Consider the following 20,047-nt stretch of genomic DNA (forward strand, 5'->3'; position numbering starts at 1 on the left):
TTTTTTTTTTTTTTTTTAATTTGGTCTAAGCCCACTGGCGGAATGACAGTAAAAAACTGAGGGCCAAGAAAGCTTAATAACAGATTAGATATGGGGTTTCTTTCTATAAATAAGCTCCAACTCCATGGATGCCTTTATGCAAAGGTAAGATAGTACTAGTCTTGTTCCAGTAGTATTCAGACATTGGGGATTTTTCTATTGTTTGTAGGACCTAACCTTATTGTGTTGGGAACTGCATGCTTTCTAGGAACTGTACAAATTCCTTTACCACTGTTAAAATGGACAGTCTGCACCAAATGCAGGAGAAACAAACTGCAGCAGCTGGCCACAGTCACAGAGCAACGTATAAGGTATAGCTCCCGTGCGTTTCAGTCCGTTGCCCCCTCCCTCGGCTGGGTGCTCTCACCTGGCAGTTTTGAATAGTTCCAGCATGCAAAATGTTGAGGATCACTGGGCTGGCTAGAGCACTTTGCCTCCAGGTTTGAAGGAGTAACGGGTGAGGACTCTTCACAGGGTCCTTTCAAATCTTAGAGGTCTTTTCCAACCTTAATGATTCTGTGATTCTATAAATAACTTAATGCCTTCTGTAGGACAAATTTATATTTGGGAAAATGCAATGTGTTACTGGAGGTGGAGAGAACTTAAAGTACAGTGGATTTTCCTAAGGATGGTGTGTCCTGCTGCCCTTTGTAAGAGATGCAAATGTACCTAAATCACTTGTCCTTTCGTACAAGCTAAAGAATCATTTATAAAGGCACGTTTGTATGTTTCCAAAATGTTACTGTGGGGAAAACCATTTGTATTGTGCTTTGGCTTATCTGTATTGATGACAGTCAAACGTGGTTAACTTTTTCAGAACTGATCCAAATTAAAACTGAGTAGGCAAAACAAATAGGTGATTTGTCTGGAGCAGTTTCCCAGCTCAGCTCATTGCATGAGCACATGAACATCTCTGCCTGCACAAAGAATACGATGGCACAGGAAGGAATGGCTGGGATCGGGTGGGGACGGCTCTGTTGGTAGCAGCAGTGCTTTGTACTGGCATAAAGCGATTGCAATTATAGCATGTGTTTGTCTTCCGTCAGGGGTTTTACTGTGTTACATACTGCTTTATAACCAACTCATGAGTGATGTGGTTGGCTTTGACTAGGATTACTATCCCTGACTTTGATAGAAACCATACATCTAACTTCTGTCATCTTTTCTTGTGGATGAGGTTTGCATGGGTTGTCTTTCTGTGAGATTGTAACAGTTATTTTTCTGCCCGGAGGGAGGCACTTTTACTGTGCCTCTGTCTGGACTGGATGATCTCTCTGCTGGAAAATATCCTGCTATGTATTTTGTGCCTTCCTCTGCATACTTTACTCCTTGTTGATGCATTAGTGGGGTAGGTGGCCAGCTCTTCTCAGAAAGCATTAATAAAGATGTAAGCAAGCAGTATAAGTAAATGTGAAAGGCTAACAAAGTTTGTTATGACAGAAGGTTCTGAGTGGACAAATCTCAAGTAATTTGCTGCAACTGAGTCATGTTCCGTGGGGGTGGAAGGTCTAGTATTCTTTAAAGCCCTGCCCTGCATTATTTAAATACTCTTCCATACAATAAGGAGCATCAGGGCCGGTACCTTTTCTATTTAATATATATCTTCAGTGCAGTCTGTCCTATATTAAATTCCTGAACTGGAAGGCAATAAAGGTTAGTATTTAGAACTCCTGTGACATTCATGCATGCATGGATAGCTCTCCCTGGCAGCTTTTTTCTTTAGGAGAGCACTTGGTCACATGTGAATGACCAGCTAGCAGTTCTTCACTGGGACACTTGCAGCCCTTTAACCGGTACATTGACCTTGGTCCAGCTTGGCCACCGCCCTTCCTGTAATTCAGTTCAGCTGTTAATAAATGGACATGGATTTTTAGCATTTGGCAGTACCTTTGGAGTGCTACAGTGTTTGCCTTCTAGGCAGGTCCTGGAGCTGGAAGGTACAGCAGCCTGCAGTTATTGGAAAGTTTTGTTACCAGTTGGGCAGTGTAATTGTTGGTGGCAAAGAATGTTACGTCAAAACGTGCTCTGATTTTTGCCAGGAGATGGATAGTCTAGGAATGACAAAAAAATCTTCTATCCCTGCTGCCCCAAACAGATACGTTTTTTTTCTTTCTCCATAAAAGAGCTTTCTAAAATCGCTGCTAGGCAAAAAGATGCACGTGGACAAAAACACAGTTATGACGGCATTCAGCCTGCTCTTTGGATGCAGGCTGGACTTTATAAGCTATAGCTGCTTTAAAAGGCTGTGCCTTTAAATTATGATTTCAGTAATTTCTTTTGGAGGCACTTTTCTGGTAAAAGTTTACCATGGATGTTTGACTCTGTATTTCCTTGTGGTGTTCGTATATTTGACCAGAGACTTCACCCTTACAAAAGGTAATACAGAGACGTGGTCCTAATCTTTGAGACGGTGCATACTCGTAGCTGGAGAACAGCCTTTGTAGTGGTTTTAAGACTTCAGGGAAACCTCTGTGTCTTAGCAGCTGAGGTTGCATTTCATTAGTTAGAGTGATCTGTGGTGCCTTATGCCAATGGATGATCACCAGGTGTATTTGGCCATTTTACTAATGAAGAGGAGGATTATTGAAGGAGCTGTAATTCAACTAGAGACCAGTGTTTGTCAGAGGATTTCAGTGAGGTTACAATTGCATTTTTTTCTTCATTACCATATCCTCAATATTTTATGGTTGTCTTTACGTCTGTTTTCATTACCACCTGCTGCCTGGTCTAGATGGGATATTCCTGTCCAAGAAAGAATCATCTTTACTTCAGAGTTATAATGCAAACTGAGAACAGAAAAGAAGGTGAACTCGGCTCTCTTGCCGTGCTTATTTTTTATGGCTGAAGGGTCTAGTTAAGTCAATGTCCAGTTATATAACAAGGCGATAGTGATCTGTTTAGCTTTTTAGAAAATTAAATTCCACTGAAACAGTATAACTGGAACCACAGAAGTAGGAGGAAAACTATTTTCCATTCTGAAGTATGGCTTTGTATAGTGAGTTGGGTTTTTTAAACTTGCGAACAGTAACTAATAACTTCTACATTATACAGTCCACACTGAGTCATTGTTTACTCAGGGAAATGACTTTCAACAGCCAGACTTGTTTGCTAACTTTAATAACTAAAATATGCAGTTCTACACATAACAAGGCAGCACACTATAATCAACATTTTTAAAAAACAAAAACTGATACGTATTTGCAACACTACACAATGTTGCATTATAAGTAGTATTTCTCCAGTTCAGGTTTTGATCTGCAGCAAAGGCTGATGTGTCCAATGGTGCAGTTTTGAGAAGAGGGAAGATTATTGCACAAAATTATTGTTGTTTTTTTTTCCTAGAGTTTTATTGAACCTTCCAAATTAGAGACCAGAAAGCCTTGTTCTCTGTCCACGCATCTTGTTTTAAATAACAGGTTGTCTTATCTCTTAGGATTTTTGGAGTCTGTTCAGAATTGCCTCTTCTGCATCTTGGGAGGGAAAGCCACACCTTTGCACCAGGAAGCCAGGAATTCTCTCTGACAGAATTGGAACTTAGACAGCAAAACAGATGTTTCTTTTGCCTTATTTTATGTGAGCACTGAAGTTCAGTTGTGAGCAGTTTTCTGCCTTTTCTTGCCTGTTTACATGCGGTTTTGTGTTAGTACATTATTTTCTCACGGATGTTGCAGGTAGCTTTCCTACCCACCCATTACATCTATTAAGATTATAATAACAACCAGGGTTTATATACCGGATTGCTTTTTGCTGTACTGAACAAACAATGCCGAGTGCACACAATGCAATGTAATAGGGTTTCTCCATCGGTTTGTTCATGCAGGAATGAAGTGGGGGCAGCTAAGCGTGCCTGACTCACGTGTGAAGGGACAGTGTGGGAATAGTGTTTGGACTGTTAAAATGTAACTTTTGAAGATATTTCAGATCTTCCTTTTGAATTTATGCATTTCTGAATTTTCTGGTCGATTCTCTTTGGTTTTCCTTCAGAGCTACTAAGTACCACGTAATTCAAAAATATTCCAACTTGGAAGAGAAGATTCAGAGCAATATGATTACTGAAAAGCATAGTAATGTATAATGAAGAATTGCTTTTATATCTGTTGCACCTTTCCAAAAACAACAAACAAAAAAAAGTACCTATCGCATTTCTCAAGTAAACCAAACACTGCATTTTGAATAGTGTATTCAAAATGTATATTTTTGATTTCTCCTGAAGTCACAAGCTTTTTTGGCCACAATTTTGTTTGAAAATAGAAAGGAAAACTTAAGGTCTCATGTGAAAATGAGGGCAAATACAAAATACGTGACTTCCAACATCCCCGTTTTATTTGTGCATGGGTTTGTTGCTCTTAAAGTTGGGGGAGGGGATCAAAAGCAAGTTCTGCAGAGAAGTACAAAGTGTTTTTCTGTGTGCCTGGTCGTAGCACTCTGGGAATGCAAATGATTTTAAACTTTAATCTTGCTGATCTTCTGTCTGGAAAGCTGGTGGATAGGAACTGGGAACAGCAGCTTATGGAGCCGTTAGCAAAGCTAGAACATCTATATTTGTTTAAACAAGCATGGTGGGGATTTGCGTCACCCCTAAACCTTATGAAACTATTGGTCTGAAACTCTTAATTTTTACCATCTCAGAATTTCTCAAGTTTTACTTTTGTACCTCCATTAATACAATTAACTGAACAGTGCTATGAGAGTCCTAGCAGGATTTGGAGTTACTGAGAGAGCCAGCATGTTTCCTTGGGCATAAAATCGTGCTGTTATGACTGCAGGATGCCTGGATGGAAGCTAGCTTGTTTCTGGTTAGCTAGGGTGTGGAAGGAGAAGTCAAAGTATGGATGCACGTATCAAGGTGAAACACTGCTGATTGGATAGGTAACTTACCTTAAAGGGATTTGAATATTATGTGCTGGCTGAAGGGGTGGGAGTCTGAAAGAAAACTAGAGGCCAAAAACATGTGGGAGGCCAGAAAGAAAAGTGGAGGCGAGGCTGAAAAGGGGTGGGAGACCAATAAGAAAAGCAGAGACCGAAAAGGAGTGGGAGGCCAAAATGGTGTGGGAGGTCAGCAAGGAAAGTAGAGGCCAAGAAGAAGGGGAGGCTGGAAAAGTTTGAGGGGGATAAAAAAGGCGTGGGAGGCAGAAAACACTGGGAGGCCAAAATAAGCCTGTATCATAGATCCGACCAATCTTATTTTGCTCTCTTTTTTGTCTCTGCATCCTCCTGAAGTAGTGGATCCACAGACTATTTAGCTGAAGAAAATTAAAGCTCAGCCTTATGAAATAACTTAGGGACAAATGCCTATTATCTTGGCTCTCATTATTTCAGTTGGTGCTTAAGTCCAGCACTTACAATTTTGATTTCCAGCAGAAAGCATTTCTTTAAATAGTTTGAAATCTGGCTTGTTACGGAAGTACAGATGAGCAGTAGCTCTGCCTGTCAGTTAGATGTTGACTACCTTAAAATGCTATCCTTTAAGGTCACCAAAAAGATGTCTCCTCAATTCACAGCAGAAACAGTGCTCTCATGACTGCTTATGCAGGGATTGGCGAAAGCTAGGAGCAATTTGGGATAATAGAAGGGATAATTTATGCACTTTTATGAGGCATTTCTAAAACAGGTGTGCTAAAGTCCCAAGAACATTTAAAAAAAAAATGTGATGACATAATGATATGAGGACAATATCTTTTCTTTTTGCCTGATATAATTAAAGAATACAAGGGTTGATGGTTACGGGCCGTTTATATATTTGGGTAAAGCTTTCAGACATTTGTCTTAAGTATAAACTAATCTGATTTGAGATAATTGTGTCCTGATACAAGGAAGAAGTATAAAGGAAAGGAGAGCAAAACAATAAAGAAAAAAGTGTCATAGATGAGCAGCTCTTCCTGGAGATTAGTGTAGACAGTGACCACCTTGAAACCTTCCCCTACTGTGTCGGTGAGAGCTACCGGAGTGGAGGGTGTCTGGTGCTGAGAGCCTGGCGCAGGTAGTGAGGGCTTCTGTGCTGCTCTGGCAGCTTGGCCATGAGGGCACCATGTGAAGAGGAAATGTTGCAAGAGATGTGAAGTTCTGTATGCAAAAAACTTGCAGAGTGAAAGGGGGTGTTTGATCTCCGTCTCTCTTTAAACTGAAACCTGATCGGTTGCCAAGTGTCTGTTTCTGCTCTGATGATTCCATGTCTAGGTGGGGACATAGAGGAGCTCCTTCCAACCTTAAACCTTGAATATATTTACCTGGCAACTGCTGCTATCCAAACCACTTTCTCAGCTCAGCTTGCAAGGGGAGGAAAATTCCTCAAAGTGGCTCCGTGTAGGATGAGAATGTGAACTATGTCCAGGCTGAAGTCCATGGAACTCAAAAGCTGCGCTCATGTAACTGTTTACTCTTTTTCTAGAGGCTTCAGTTAAGTTGGCTCTTTGTCATCGAATGCATTTTTGCCTGAAATACTAATTGTCTGCCATCAGAAATAGGTAGCCTCTGTGAAAGGATCACATTGCCACCTGAGTGGAAATGGGGGGTAGAAGAAAATCAGCGTTGCTGCAGGTTGAGTGCATGTGTCCAGAAAGAAATCTTTTCCAAGCATTGTACAAGCAAGCTATTACTTTCTGAGGAAAAGTTTTTTTGTGACAAATCTTGCTTTTTATTTTGGATAGGCTGGAAAGGTAAATTCTGGTATAAAGGACTAAAAGTAGCTGACAGCTTGGTACCTAGCCTTCTGTTTTGAGCAGTGAATTTCTCTGGTTAATCTCTCTAGCATTGTGCTGAACTCTCGAAAGTGCTTTTCAGGCCATACTTTCACTGGCCCCAAACCAAATTGTCTTAATTGCAAACCACTTATCTGAACTGATGGTTAGTCAACACAAATGTGACACGGTGCTCATTAGACTAGAAAATCAATCAGTGTTTAGTGTGGGCTGGATTGATAGGGAATGGGAAGGTTCATTTGGGTCAGTAACTGGCAGTGATGAGTGTGTGAAGTGAGCTTCCCCCCTCCCACCCTCCTCTGTGCTTGCAAGCAGAGTCCAGCATCATCAGCCATCATTTCTAAGGCACCTGCCAAAAAGTGTCAGTTGTTCACAATCTTGTTGAATAGCAGACCAGTGTATTAGCTAGGCATGTTTCTGCTGGCAAATCTGGTGTGACATATATACCCACATGCATCAGGTTAGGTAATATATATTGTTGATTTCCTGATTGTGAAACACTACAGCTGAGGGTCCTGTAGCCTCTAGTGTCATTCCTGGCCTTGTCCTGGAGGCTGCTAGTGGTGATAATACACATGCATTACTTCTCAAGGTTTTAAACATTTGGAGGCATGTATGTGTGTAGAGGGTAGGGGACGAAGCAAGCAGCCAGAGAGTCTTAGAGCTTCATCCATGTCACTCTCAATGAAATGCCCTTTCTTTACCTGCCTGCCAGGAGGATGTATTCCCCCAGTATCTAAGATAAGCTTATACTGACATGAAGTTTTATTTAAATTGGTTTTGCTGTAGTTCTCCACTCCCTGCCTTGTACCTGCACTAGCATCCGTTTGACCCTTTGGTGAATCAATTGAAACAAAGTTTGGAGAACAATGATGAAGAAAAAAGAGGGGGAAAAAAAAAAATTGTTTGTTTAGTTCCCTGAACTGTCTCGCCGGAAAAAAAAAATATGTTTGTTTAGTTCCCTGAACTGTCTCGCCACAGAGCTGAACAGATATCAGTCCCAGTACAGAGGAGGGAGAGGGCCAGGACAAACACAGCTGGGGACAGGGGATGGACTGCAACACAGTAATGTCAGCTGTAGGTCAACTTACAGCAGCCTGGGACTGCACTCTGGCACCTCAGAGGACACTTTCTGTGCTCTTTTCACCTTGGAGAAGTGTCTGTAATGTCAAGCTGTGGGAATGATGGCTTGTGTAGTCGTTCTCTTCTTACGCTACTGTTTTTTGATCCTTGAAGTCAGTGGTAGTGAGAAGTTCGGGTTTGCTAGAAGGTTCTGCAGTCATACGGGGGGATTTTTGTGCCCTGGTATGTGGGCTGATTGGCACTAAAACCTCCCAGCCTGTGGATGTGGAGCTAGGCCAGCTGTTTGGAACATAAATGGTAATTAGTTGTCTTCTAAATGTTGGCTTTATTAAGATTTACAAATAGGATACACTATCTCCATTCCACTTCTTGTAATGGGGATTCCCAAGCTATAATACTTATTATAGCTCCTAAGCAGTACAGTAACCATCTGCCCATGGAGTGCCTGCGTTGCTGTTGCCCATTAACATGGTATCAGGTCAGGAATAGAGCAGCACTGATAAATGCTGGTACAGACAGCCAGGGTAAACACGCTTAGACACTGAGTCAAGAGAAACCGGTGTCTGTTCTGCCTCTTGCCTTAGCAGCACGCAGAGTGGCCGGGGTTCAAAGCGGGGAACATAGCCCAAGCTAGAGGGGTCCAGCTGGGCACTGATGTCTGGTGTGTTTTGCTCTCTCTGGAGCAGATAATACCTCTGCCGCTTCCCAGAGCATTGCCGTTTGTGGAAGGGGGTTGGGAGAGCCAGTGCAATGGCGGCCTGGAGGGAGGACACCCTGCCCAGTTGAGGATGCAGGGATGCCCACTTTTGCACTGCTCTTCAACAGGTCTAAAGGTTCAAAGGATTTTTGGGCCCTGTGGGACTCTTTAGCAAGGTGTATGTGTGGGGTAGTAGGACAAGGTTACTGTGTTGTGGTATTTGAGCATGACGTTGTGATCGACACAGGCAGAAAGGGTGAGGGAGAAGGAATTCATTTTGCTGCCAAAACCTTCCGTGCAAGAGGTTGGATGTGGACATGTGCCCTTTCTGGGCATACATGCGGGTTCCTGCAATTTGTAGCTGCTATTGCTGTCACCACCAGTAGTGGCACCCAAGTCAACAAAATTTGGGAACGCCATCCTGCAATAGAAACTTCAAGAGGCTATTTCTAGATGGAATTGAAGCTCCATGTGATTTAGTGGACTGTAGCCTCATTGTGAGGATAGAAGGCAACCAAAAGTGGTTTGAACTGGAATTCTTTAGGGTATTGTTGCTAACACTCTAGTGGGCAGCTGGATTAAACTGTTTCAGAGCTTTACTCCTTTTTGATACCATACTAGCACTCTTGTTAAAGAGGCTTCATAACAAGCTAAAAAAGCTTGGCAGTTGCTAGTGCAAGCCCATAGTTTTAAATGGTCTATTGATTTATTTTCTTCCCCCAGAAAGAGATATTCTGGCAAAAGACAATTAAAGAAACAACTTCAGAATGCGTATGCCAAACACAAAGGTTATCACCCAGGAGGTAAGCTGGAGCAGCAGAGGCAGTAATGGGTTAGCACTTGGATTAGTGAAGTCTGGAATAGTGGGGTTCAGCTTTGCAGGGAAGTACCTGCATGTAGCTACTCCTGTGATCCATCAGCTGTTCCAGTAATTCTCCAGAACATGGAATTTGTCAGATCACCAGACAAGTGCATACTGCCTTTGTGCTGCCTATCACAGACACCAGGAATCCTGAGAATGTGAAGGACTCTCAAATTCCAGTTCTGTGTGCTCGCCCTTCCCCTCCTCCTCTAGGGGCTAGTGGAAGCAGGAAGGGAGGTCAGGCTTGAAATACAAAGTCAAAGAAGAGGAATTTGTGAATATGTAGCAGATAAGGCCCATCACTCACTGTACTTTGCCACTCCTCCCCCCCCCATTGTGGAAAGTATGATTAAAGTCAGCCGCTCCGCCCTGACTGTCTGAACGATACATACATGCACAAATGCCAGATTCTCTTCATTCCAGGCTGCTGACTTCAAGAAGGACTTGCTCTGACAAGCTGGAAATGAGGGCCGGCAGCTTCGTCTGCAACTCAAAGGCTTTATCTCTCTTAGACGCTCTTCGTAACATTTCCCACAAATACTGTTCTGCTGGTAGGAGCTGTTGTATACACAGGACGCCATCAGGCACCTGTGAATAAAGCCTTACGTTGTGCAACTCTCCTTAGAACTGGCAAGGAAAACTTCATAGAGCAATTGGCATTAGGCCCATAGGAGAGCTTGCTCTCCAGCCTCATTATTTGGGGAGCGGTAGGGAGAGTCAGCTCAGCCTTTTGATTCTTTTGTCCCCCTACCAAGAGCTGGTGTTCTTTCCTTCACAAAACTTCTACTGTCCAGCCTTCATCTCCCACTTTGACTATTTCCATCAGCTGATGAGGCATTCATCTCCAGCTTCCACAGCATATTCCTGCGGTTCATCACCTTGGCCTCTCTCTTTCTTCTCTGAACTGAACTCCCACCTGGCTATCCCTTCACTTCTTCCCCACGTCACCATGGAAAGCACAAGTTGTTTGACTTCTAGGATAGTTCTGGCTCCACCAGCAACTTCTGTTTTCCTGATCTTGCCTCCTAGCATTATTGCTTCACCGCTGCTTCTGCTCAGTGAAGGATGCCAACTGTGTCCACCTGCTAGGGTTTTTTTGCATGCGCTTTTAAGCTGTCTGCTTATGCTGCATATGCAGTCTTTCACTTAAAGTATTTATACGCCCTGACCTATCTCAATCAATTGATGAACTCAGCCTTCAATAAATGCTTTCCCAGAGTGAAATCTATTTGAGAGATGTAATAATGGTTCTAGAGAGCATCTGTGCCAGTAATGGCAAGATTGCCAAGCTCTTCTTTGGATGTTGTTTTTATTTCAAAATGAGTGTTATCGAGCAAGTATATTTTTACATTCATACAATATTTAACATGTGAAATTGAGATAACTTTAAGCTTGATGCAGTAAGGCATGCACCCTGATATAAAAATTTATCATAAATCAAATCTGAGTAGTCATTATGGTTGTGACATGATTTCTGCTTAGAAAGGTATCTTTGATGTCATCATCATATTGCTCCAGAAGCAGCTTGCCAGTGTTATTTCAGGTTGTGGAGGGTGTGTACATATATATATTTTCTAAAAACCGTAAGACCTACCAGTATCAAATGTCTGCCCAGTAATTCACAGATTTCACAACTGACTGTTAGTAGACAAAACTTTTTTTTTGTTCTGATTTTTGAGGGAGGGCTGTTTTCACAGGGGCTGTGGCCTTGACTAAATGGCCGTATTGAGTTGTTTAGGCTAATCCTGTTGAGCAGCAAAGGGATCCCACTAGTCTCAGCTCCAAATCTTCTCTCCTGACCTCAGGACTGTGCTTTCTGGACATTGTGTGAAAAAGATTGGTGAAACAAAAACTCTCATTTCCCCTTATCTAGCTTAATATGTGCAAAGAGCATGCAGCTCTGAAGTAGCGATATAAGAGAATTAGAATCAGTGTTGTAGTGAGGATTTTGAACAAGAAGCTGGCATGAAGAAGTACCGATGGCATTTAACCTCTGTGTTTTATTCATCCTGAAGCAAGTGTAATTTAAAGTGACACCTCTATAATTGATGAAGTATCTTTTTACCATTTGTTTAATTACCAGTTTCAATGTCTAGAAAGCAGTGGATCAATAATTTACAGTGATGAACTTCCCTGCGTCCTTCTGTTTTTCTAGTTCAGCCATACAAACAATAGCTCCTGAAACACACCCTCAAGTTTTGATGCTTTTCTTTTTCTTTAGGTGATTTAAAAGAGCTTAACCTTTTTTCTTGCCACAGGTGTACTCCAACACAACTGAAGCTGATGGCAGAGCTCCCACTGACCTCAGTGAAGCAGGGTTAATCTAGGGCTTGCCGTGCACACTGTATCAGCTCTGATCTTTTTACCGTCTCCTCTCAATATCATAGAAAGGCTAAGGCTGGGCTTGTGTTGTTGCTACAATAGAAAATGATGCTGCCCTGGCAATATCTGAGAGCTGTTAGAACAGAAAATTTAAGCAAAGGAACCAAAGCTGCTGCCTGCATTTTGTATGTATTTATTACATTATAGTCTTTCATAACATGTACTGATTTTCTATGGGAGATACCTATTCTTGAGGCTCTTGGACTCTTCTTTCAGGTTAGAGCTCAGATTCTCTCACAGCCCTGGATCTCTCACCTTCCCCAGGGAGAATCTATGCCTGTCGAATCGGAGGAAAGAAAGTGTTTACTTCCCAGTAGGATGAGACTTCTGACAGTTCCTGTCATCATCCTGGCTGCCATGGGCAGTAGGGTTTGCTCAGACAGCATCAGAACAAAAGATCAAAAGATACCTAACTTCCATGAGATCTCCAAATCCGTGTGCTTCTAGCGGGATGTGGCCTTATGTAGAAAGGACTCCCACCTACGCGCTGGTAGCCTCAAGGCAGGAGGATACCTTTCACTTTTTTGAGGATGTGCTTGTTATCTGCATCGGCACAAGTGGATGCTTTCCCTTTCCTGTCTCTTATTCTTAGGGGTGCTGGTCCTCATCTTCTGATGGAGAACAGGATGCTGTGGGACAGTTGGTATTTCTGTTAATGTCACAACTGTCACAACCAGCTGATTATACCCAAGTAACAGGAGCTGTGGGAATTCCTTCAGGATCTCTCATTTGAGTTGGAGATATCAGCCCAGAATAAGTTTTTGTTTATATGGTAGACACAAAGGGTCAATAGGAGGATTGCTGGGCCTGCCTGTGACTACCTATTTTGTCTGCCTCAGCAGGATTTATGCAGTCTTTCAACCACCCAATGTAGGACTATAAGTAAATCAGAGACAGAAAGAAAGGATTTGGACCTAGCCACAGCTGGGGAATGAATGTTTCCATTCACTGCATAGGCCCATGTTTATCCAGATGTGGAACATGCATTCCTGAGAACCACAAAGGAATGGGCTCCTTGATTATTCTTTAGTGTGTATTTTGTCTTTGTTTTTGATTAAATCTATGTCCCTGATAATGCAGAAAATCTTGAAAATGCTGCGAGCAGGATAGTGTAGTTCTCCTGAGTGAGCAGGGAGTCAAAACCATGTCTTGGAGATGAGATATTCCTTACGCTTCAAAGGGTGCTTACTAAGTTGCAAGCCAATGATTTTTCTTTTTTTAACATCAACGTGATTACTACTTCTTTTACTTTAAAAAATCTTGATTTAATGTAGTTTTGATTCAACAGGAGTATCAATTTTTAAAATGTTGGAAAATGATATTCTGGATCGTTTGATGAGTGCAAGCTGATACCGGTGGATGTGGGATGTCCTTCTGAAATGATGTCTGTATTTTCCAGGCATCCTGGAATACTTTTGCCAACGTGATGGCAACTCATCATTCCCTGTTTACTGAGGATATATCTATTTTAGGATAAAAATGTTTGTAATTCACACAAACATTAAAGACTTTGTTCACTGTGGGATCTTTGGGATATTGTCAGACTGGTCAGAAGGAGATTACCTCAGACAATACCCTTCATCTGGTGGCTTTTACCCTCCTTTTCAGAAGCAACAGAATAGGCAGGGTAAAGGGAAGCAGTTCAGACATAAGCCAGCTGCAATATCATCTGCCCACGTGCTCCTGTTGGTTGCCAGGCCTCAAGTCTGACACGCTGCCAGATAGCCAGTCTGCACTCTGTGTGTCTACTTTTCTTTCGTCTGCTTTTAGAAACTGCTTAGGCCATTCCTTTTAGTATAATCTGGAATTTCTACAGATCGTTAGCTATTCTTATTTTGGGTTCATGATCTAGTTTTATTCCAGACTGTTGTTGAAACCCTTTCCTTAAACTTTTCATAGGGGACTTATGCCATCACAATAAATGTAAAATGCTCTTTGTTCCCTTACAAAGAAGGGTTTGAAAGAAGTTCAGCACCATATGTGTTCCTAATAGTTTTGTTAGAACTTATTTATAACTTTTCACTGTCCCAAAATAACTGCCTGCCTTAGGCCAACAAAGTCAGTTTGGGACAGAAGAAAAAAAAGTGGTGGAAGTACAAATTGTGCCTGTGAACTCTACACTTATAAATCATCAAATTAAAAACTACTCCACTTGTTTGAATGTCTAAAGCATTGAATGTGCCCTTTTTCTGGGCTCACAGAGCTTGGCTCCACTTCGTAGTTTGTAGTTTGCTTACAGCACTGCTAAGTTTGCATTAAAAAAGAGTCACACCCAGAAGGAAAATAAGAACTCCTTTCTCCCAGGTATCACCCGCTTCTGGCATCAGAATGAAATGTCGCAAGAATACTTGCAGATTGGCGTGTTGGGTTTTTTTTCCTTAAGGAATCTATAGACCTTACATGGAACAAACCTGTGACAGATGCCATTGTACCACTATGAAATGTTGCTCATAGCAACATTTCTCTAAATTTGGGGTACTAATTATGCTGATATATACATCTTTATGCTACTATAAACTTTGCATCCTAGGGATTTTGTTATTACACTAGCAGGAGTGGGGAGTAGGAGTAGTTGTTGGGGCATCACTCATGTACAAGCTATTTTATAAAAACACCCAGAATTTCAGGAAATATATTCCATATGCGATCCTCTCTCCTGTGCTTTTCAGGAAAGTTTTAGCCATTTGGCCTTTATTTTTCTGACATTGGAAGCCTGAATATACTAATATAATCTAGATACTACCTGTGCTCCAATCTCCACATAGCGGAAAAGTTAATGGTTTTGACAGCAAACTAGGAGTTCAACAATAGCTTTATTCAGGAAAGGCTTCACATTAACTGAAAGAAGCAATTTCATTTGGCTATTTTGGAGGGAGGTATTTCCTTTTTAAACTATTTTTCACAGTACCAAATGGTCTGGTTTTGGGTGTGGTTTGTTTTAATGCAAAAGTGCCTTGATGAAAGCTGTCAATTAAAAGAAAAAAGGACAGCATAGGACAAGTCGGTCAAGTTTAGTTGTTTCCTATAAAGCAGTCTGATATAGTAGATAAATCTGTTATTTGGATTTCTGTGAAATGATATGTGTTGACACAATTAAGAATAATGTCATTCAGATAGCCTTCCCTAGGTTTCAGATTTAACCCACTAAAGAAAATAAAGCAGCTTAAACTTACTGTTTTGGTGTCAGCAGTTTTAAACAGACAATTCCTATGTTTAGAGAAGAATTTTACAGTTGTCATTGGTGGCATGGGGGAAACTTGGGATCCTGTCAATATAACATTAGTAGGGATGGTTGATCTCTGCTTCCAGACTCCTAGTCTCATACCTGCGATTCTTCTCACTTTTTAGAGCCAAGACAAATATCTTATTTCTCCTGGAGCAGACTTTTTGAAACGGGACAAACAACTTATTGACTGCATCCTTTGACTTGGCAGGAAAAATAAGTAGAGAAGACAACAGTGTTAGGGTCCAGGCTTAAAGTTGAGACTTCATACTGACTTAAATGTTCAGGGAGCTAGTTCCCAAAACGTTGTTTTTTCCAAAATTAATTAACTTCCAGATACCACTGACCACAAGCAATACCAGCACAGGCCATCTTTCAGAATTGCTTTATAATTGTTATGGAGCAGTTATTACATGAGAAAAAAGGCATAAAGGTATTTAATAGAAATGCTTTCTTGTAGTTGGTTCTCTCTAAAAGTCATAACCACTTACGTTTACTGGTTCTGGAAAAAACCTGCCTGTTGCCTGCATTTGTTTTCCCCCTTGCTGTGCAGGCAAGAATGTGAAGTATTTAACTGGACAAAAATTAAAGGTCAGTTTAAAAATCTTCAGAAACCAAGATGTCCCTAAAGATAAGTCAAATATGAAACATCCTCTTGGGACAGGATTGCGATATGCCCTGGAAAGCTTAACACACCCTTGAGTGCACAGCCTTTTCTGGCCAGGTAGTATGGGAACAAGGGCAAGGTATGAGTAAGTGGTGAAGAACGTACCTGAGAGCCTGGTTACAGTGGAGCAATCCTCTGGAACAGTACAGGGCATTGTAAACCTCAGCCATGTTCTCATCGGGTCTGTGAGGCTCCTGATGCTGTGATGTGGAAGAGTGCTTCTGCTGTCAAAACTCTGTCTTGCTGTCTCATCAATGAGTCTTTCATAAGGGTAGCCTAGCTTGCTTTTTTTTAAGGTGCTCAGCCTAACTTTGCTGTGGCAAACTGACCGTTTCAGCTCAAGGAGGTCTTACCAGCTAACGTGTTGAAAATCTTGGCTGGGATTTGGCCTCAAGTTCCTCTAGAAGCTGTGCAACTCTGCAGGGGCTGCATTTGTAGATGGGAGAGAGAGAGGATGTAGCAGACTACAGATACAAAATTATTTGTACATACAGTGTGACATACAGTCACAAACATCTGTTGCTGTCAGAAAAAAAGTCTGGGTGATAAACCTGTCTAGGAATTTATATTGTACTAATTTCTGTGGCAGCTATGGGACTGTGTCAGACTGTGTTTGCTCAGCAAGCTTCTCTGCAGTGGGAGCTGAGAGCTTCTGGCCTTATCCAAAGACAAAGCAGAGATGGAAAGATACCCCTCACTGGGGATCACAGGGAAATATTCCAGTTACATCACTTTATCCAAACGAGGTCTTTGTGAGCGTTGTTGTAGAAACTCCCTTTCATTTGTATAAGAAGAAGGAAAATCTGTCTTTAACTGGGCTTGCAGGTTTTGTGTCTGCTGAAGTGATAGTAAAAAGTGTGTGCTGGAGCTACAACTACAGCTCCAGACAGAAGTCAGTCTGACAGTTTTGCTGAGACATACACAGCTGCTTGTAGCTATATGCAACTGCTGCTGAAACTGTTGGCCTGCGAGACATCAATGCATACAATTATGTGGGAACGCTTTGAAAATTAAGTTAAATAGCTCCTTCCACAGGTGTCCAACATCTTTACGGTTTAAAGCAAAATGAGTAAGAGCGTGCTGTCCAGTTCACAAAACACCGCAGCAAACCGTTGTGCTCCATGGATCTACTGCCCAGGAAGGTCAGGTAGGGGAGCTGTCAGCCTTCCTTCTGTGTTAGCACTGGCCACGTCATGCTTTGGGACGTGGCTGTGTCTTTTCCTGCCCTTTCCATACGAGATGTGCTCAGCCTTGCTTTGCAGGCACTATTTTGTAGATTTAAAGTCTATTCTGTCTGTCTTTTTCCTCCCATGAAGAAAAGCAAGGGCATGATAGAAAAAGGACATAGCAGCTCTAATTTGTACATTTAGTTTTCTATTTTGGGCTGTGGGAGAGGCCCCTCTCTGCTCAGGAGAGAAGAGTCACAGGTTAAATACTGTCCATCTCTACGGAGGGGAACCTTAGGTTACTGCATGCTGCCTTCCCGGCGAATACTGGTGTGTGAAGAGCCCTGCTCTGCCAGTTGTGTCCCTCCTCAGTACTCTTGTATGTTCTTCTTTTCCAGACTGCAAACAGTTTAGTGCTGATCTGGCCATATATAGTAATTTCCTATTATTAGAAACATTTCCTTGGGATCTAGCTCAGGGAGTAGCAGAGGGAAATCCTGTTTCCTTCATCTAACATGCAGGCAAAGCACCAGTGTTCACTCTTTCCTTATCTAGTGTCGATAGAAAAAGAAGTTTTTGTTATGATATCCTTTCCAGTCTTAATCCCTTTCTAACACTAAGCCTCTTTTCAGAAATGCAGGAAAAGAAATTAGAAGGAATAGGAACTGTCAGCCACCAATGTGAGCTGTAAAGTGCTGTCTACAGCCTGTAAGTTCTGCTTGTTCTTTCTCAGCCATGTTTTTCTCTCTCAGATTTAGTCGTCCTAATGCTTTGGAAAACCAATTCTTTTTTTCATGTCGGCGTGTGTGAAAAACAGTATGATAGGATGTTTCACCAGACTGCCAGGGTATCGATGGAAAGCTAATAGCTGTGTTAAAAAAGAGGAACAACTTTATATTAAGGAGAGAGAGGTTTTTATTTTGCGTGCAACGAGAACGTGTTTTTAAAGGAGAGATTGGTCACTGAAGGCACAGAGATATGCACAGGCTTTGGACACTTAATTTTTCCTGTGAAAACATTTTTTCCCCTTAAAAGGAAGATGTAGGTCCTGCCACTGGGAGTGACTGTTTAGAAAGTCAGTTGGGAGGAATGCACATCAGCTGAACTGAGTCAGGCTGTTTGTATTAACAGCTCCGTCAAAACGGCTCTTCTTGTTCTTGCCACAGACTCTGCAGGGGAGCTGCTTAAAATGATTGTATCAAAGTAAGGGCAAAGCAATCAAACTGAATTAACTGTTGTTTTTAAACTCTTTGCTATTAAAGTTAGTTCAACAATTACTGCTGGGTTCAGAACGGGTAGAGTGTGTTCGTAAAATCAGCTGAAGAGGCGGCTGTCCTGCAGTCCTGTAAAACAACCAACAGAGCCGTAACACAGGGCAGCGTGTGAGTGGGACAGAGTGAGAGTAGCCACATGCGTGAGACAAACTGGCATCATATTAAGGGCATCTGGTAATTATAAAGTGGGACTTTGTTCTGATGGTCGCTATCAAAGCCAGTCATCCATTTCTGTTTCACTGATTCAGCAGAGAGCAACAACAAGGAAAATTTATCTTAATTTGTTAGGTTAACCCAGTTTCGGTTTTCACTCACGTCATAGACCCGGAATTATTGTGTGTGTGCGGGAGCCATAACTAAATACGAGCGCTGCATATGTGCTTTTTAATCTGCCCTTTCTCAAACGCATCTGTCATCAGAAGTATCAAAATAGTGAATAGTGCTTACAGAGAAAGTGTCGGAGTCCAAGGAGAGGTGCACTTCTCCATCTTCATTTTTTGTAGTATTCAATTTTTTTGTAATATTCTTGTTTATTTGTGAAAGACTGGGCTTGGGAAGAAAACAAGTTTAGTGTTCTCACTGTTGAAGCTTTCTTGAAACAAACAAAACCAGTATTGACAGTTTTAGGCATTACAAAGCATAAATTAGAATCCAAAATAATAATTTAAATATTCTTTGTCTTCTGGTTTTTGAACCCTTTTGGCCACACCTAACATATTTTTAAGCTTTTGTCTATAATCGTGTAAACACATTGAAACAGAATCGGAGAATTCAGAGAACTCATGATGTCATGAAGTTTGCAGTAAAATTAAGGAACTTTACCACCTTGAGACACCTTTTGAGTGAGTATAATGGGCTTTTGATTTAACCTTTATAGGTCTGCAGTTTCATAACTGACCAGGAATGTTGTGTCTCCAGAGACCAATGTCCTATGTCCAGGCTTCTCTTCCTAACTACTTGTTTGGGGGACAGCTGGCTACTCTCTGCATGGGGAAAGAGGAGATGCATTAATACAAACAAAAAGAGGGTGGAAAGCAGACAATTCTTAGCAGAGCTAGTGGTATGGAGAAGAGGTTCTGCCTTGTTATCAAGCCTGTTGCAATGTTTAGTGTTGGTTCTTTGGCAGGGCATTGATTTATCCAGTTACCGTGCAGTCAAATGTTCATCCTCTGCTGGAACAGGGCTTTTTTCCTAAGCAATGGGCCAAATGTCCTTCAGAACCTCCAGTTTCTGCTATAGGGTGTCTTAGGAATGTGAGGCATTTTAATCAGTTTTAGATCAGTATAGTCTGGACAGCAGGACACATGTGATAGGTTAAAGAAATTTCTATTTTTTGTTTAAGACGTTCCTCTGACCTGCAAGAGGAAGGGCTCTCAAATTCCTGGCCTGTTTAGGGTGGTTTGTTTCCCATGGTATCTTTGCCAAGTGCTTTCTAATTATGGAATGTGTGTTATTCTGTAGTTCTTTTGCAAGGCAGAAATAACGAATATTACAAAAATCCAGAAAAAAGATATGCATTGATAGATGAACTTGACATCTTTTGCTTTTGGAATAATGTAGATGTGATCCACATTGATTTTTGAATAGCATAAACCCAAGCCAGCATCTCTTACCTCCAGATTTATATTGTGCAGTGGAATCTGCACAGCAGAGGGGAAGACTGGTTTGCTGATGCCAGTTTCATGGGGCCACACTCTGTTTTTCAGGAGAGCCACTGCTTGCGGGTGTAGCTTAGCAAGTCGCGCACTGCTCTGTGAGCCTGTCGGAGCAGGGTCGACAGGAAAGGTTTCCAGTCCCCTTGCTTTGAATGTGAAATTGTATGCAGGGAATCAGCTGCTTATCAGCAATGAGCAGAGCAATCCCAGTGCTCTAATCCAGGGTTTATATGAGTCACTTCTAACTGGTGAGGCCTGGAAAACTTGATTCATACCTCTGCCTGTAGTTGCCTGTAGTAGT

The sequence above is a fragment of the Aptenodytes forsteri genome, unplaced genomic scaffold (genome assembly GCF_000699145.1).
Source record: "Aptenodytes forsteri isolate BGI_AS27 unplaced genomic scaffold, ASM69914v1 Scaffold188, whole genome shotgun sequence".
Classification (NCBI taxonomy): domain Eukaryota; kingdom Metazoa; phylum Chordata; class Aves; order Sphenisciformes; family Spheniscidae; genus Aptenodytes; species Aptenodytes forsteri.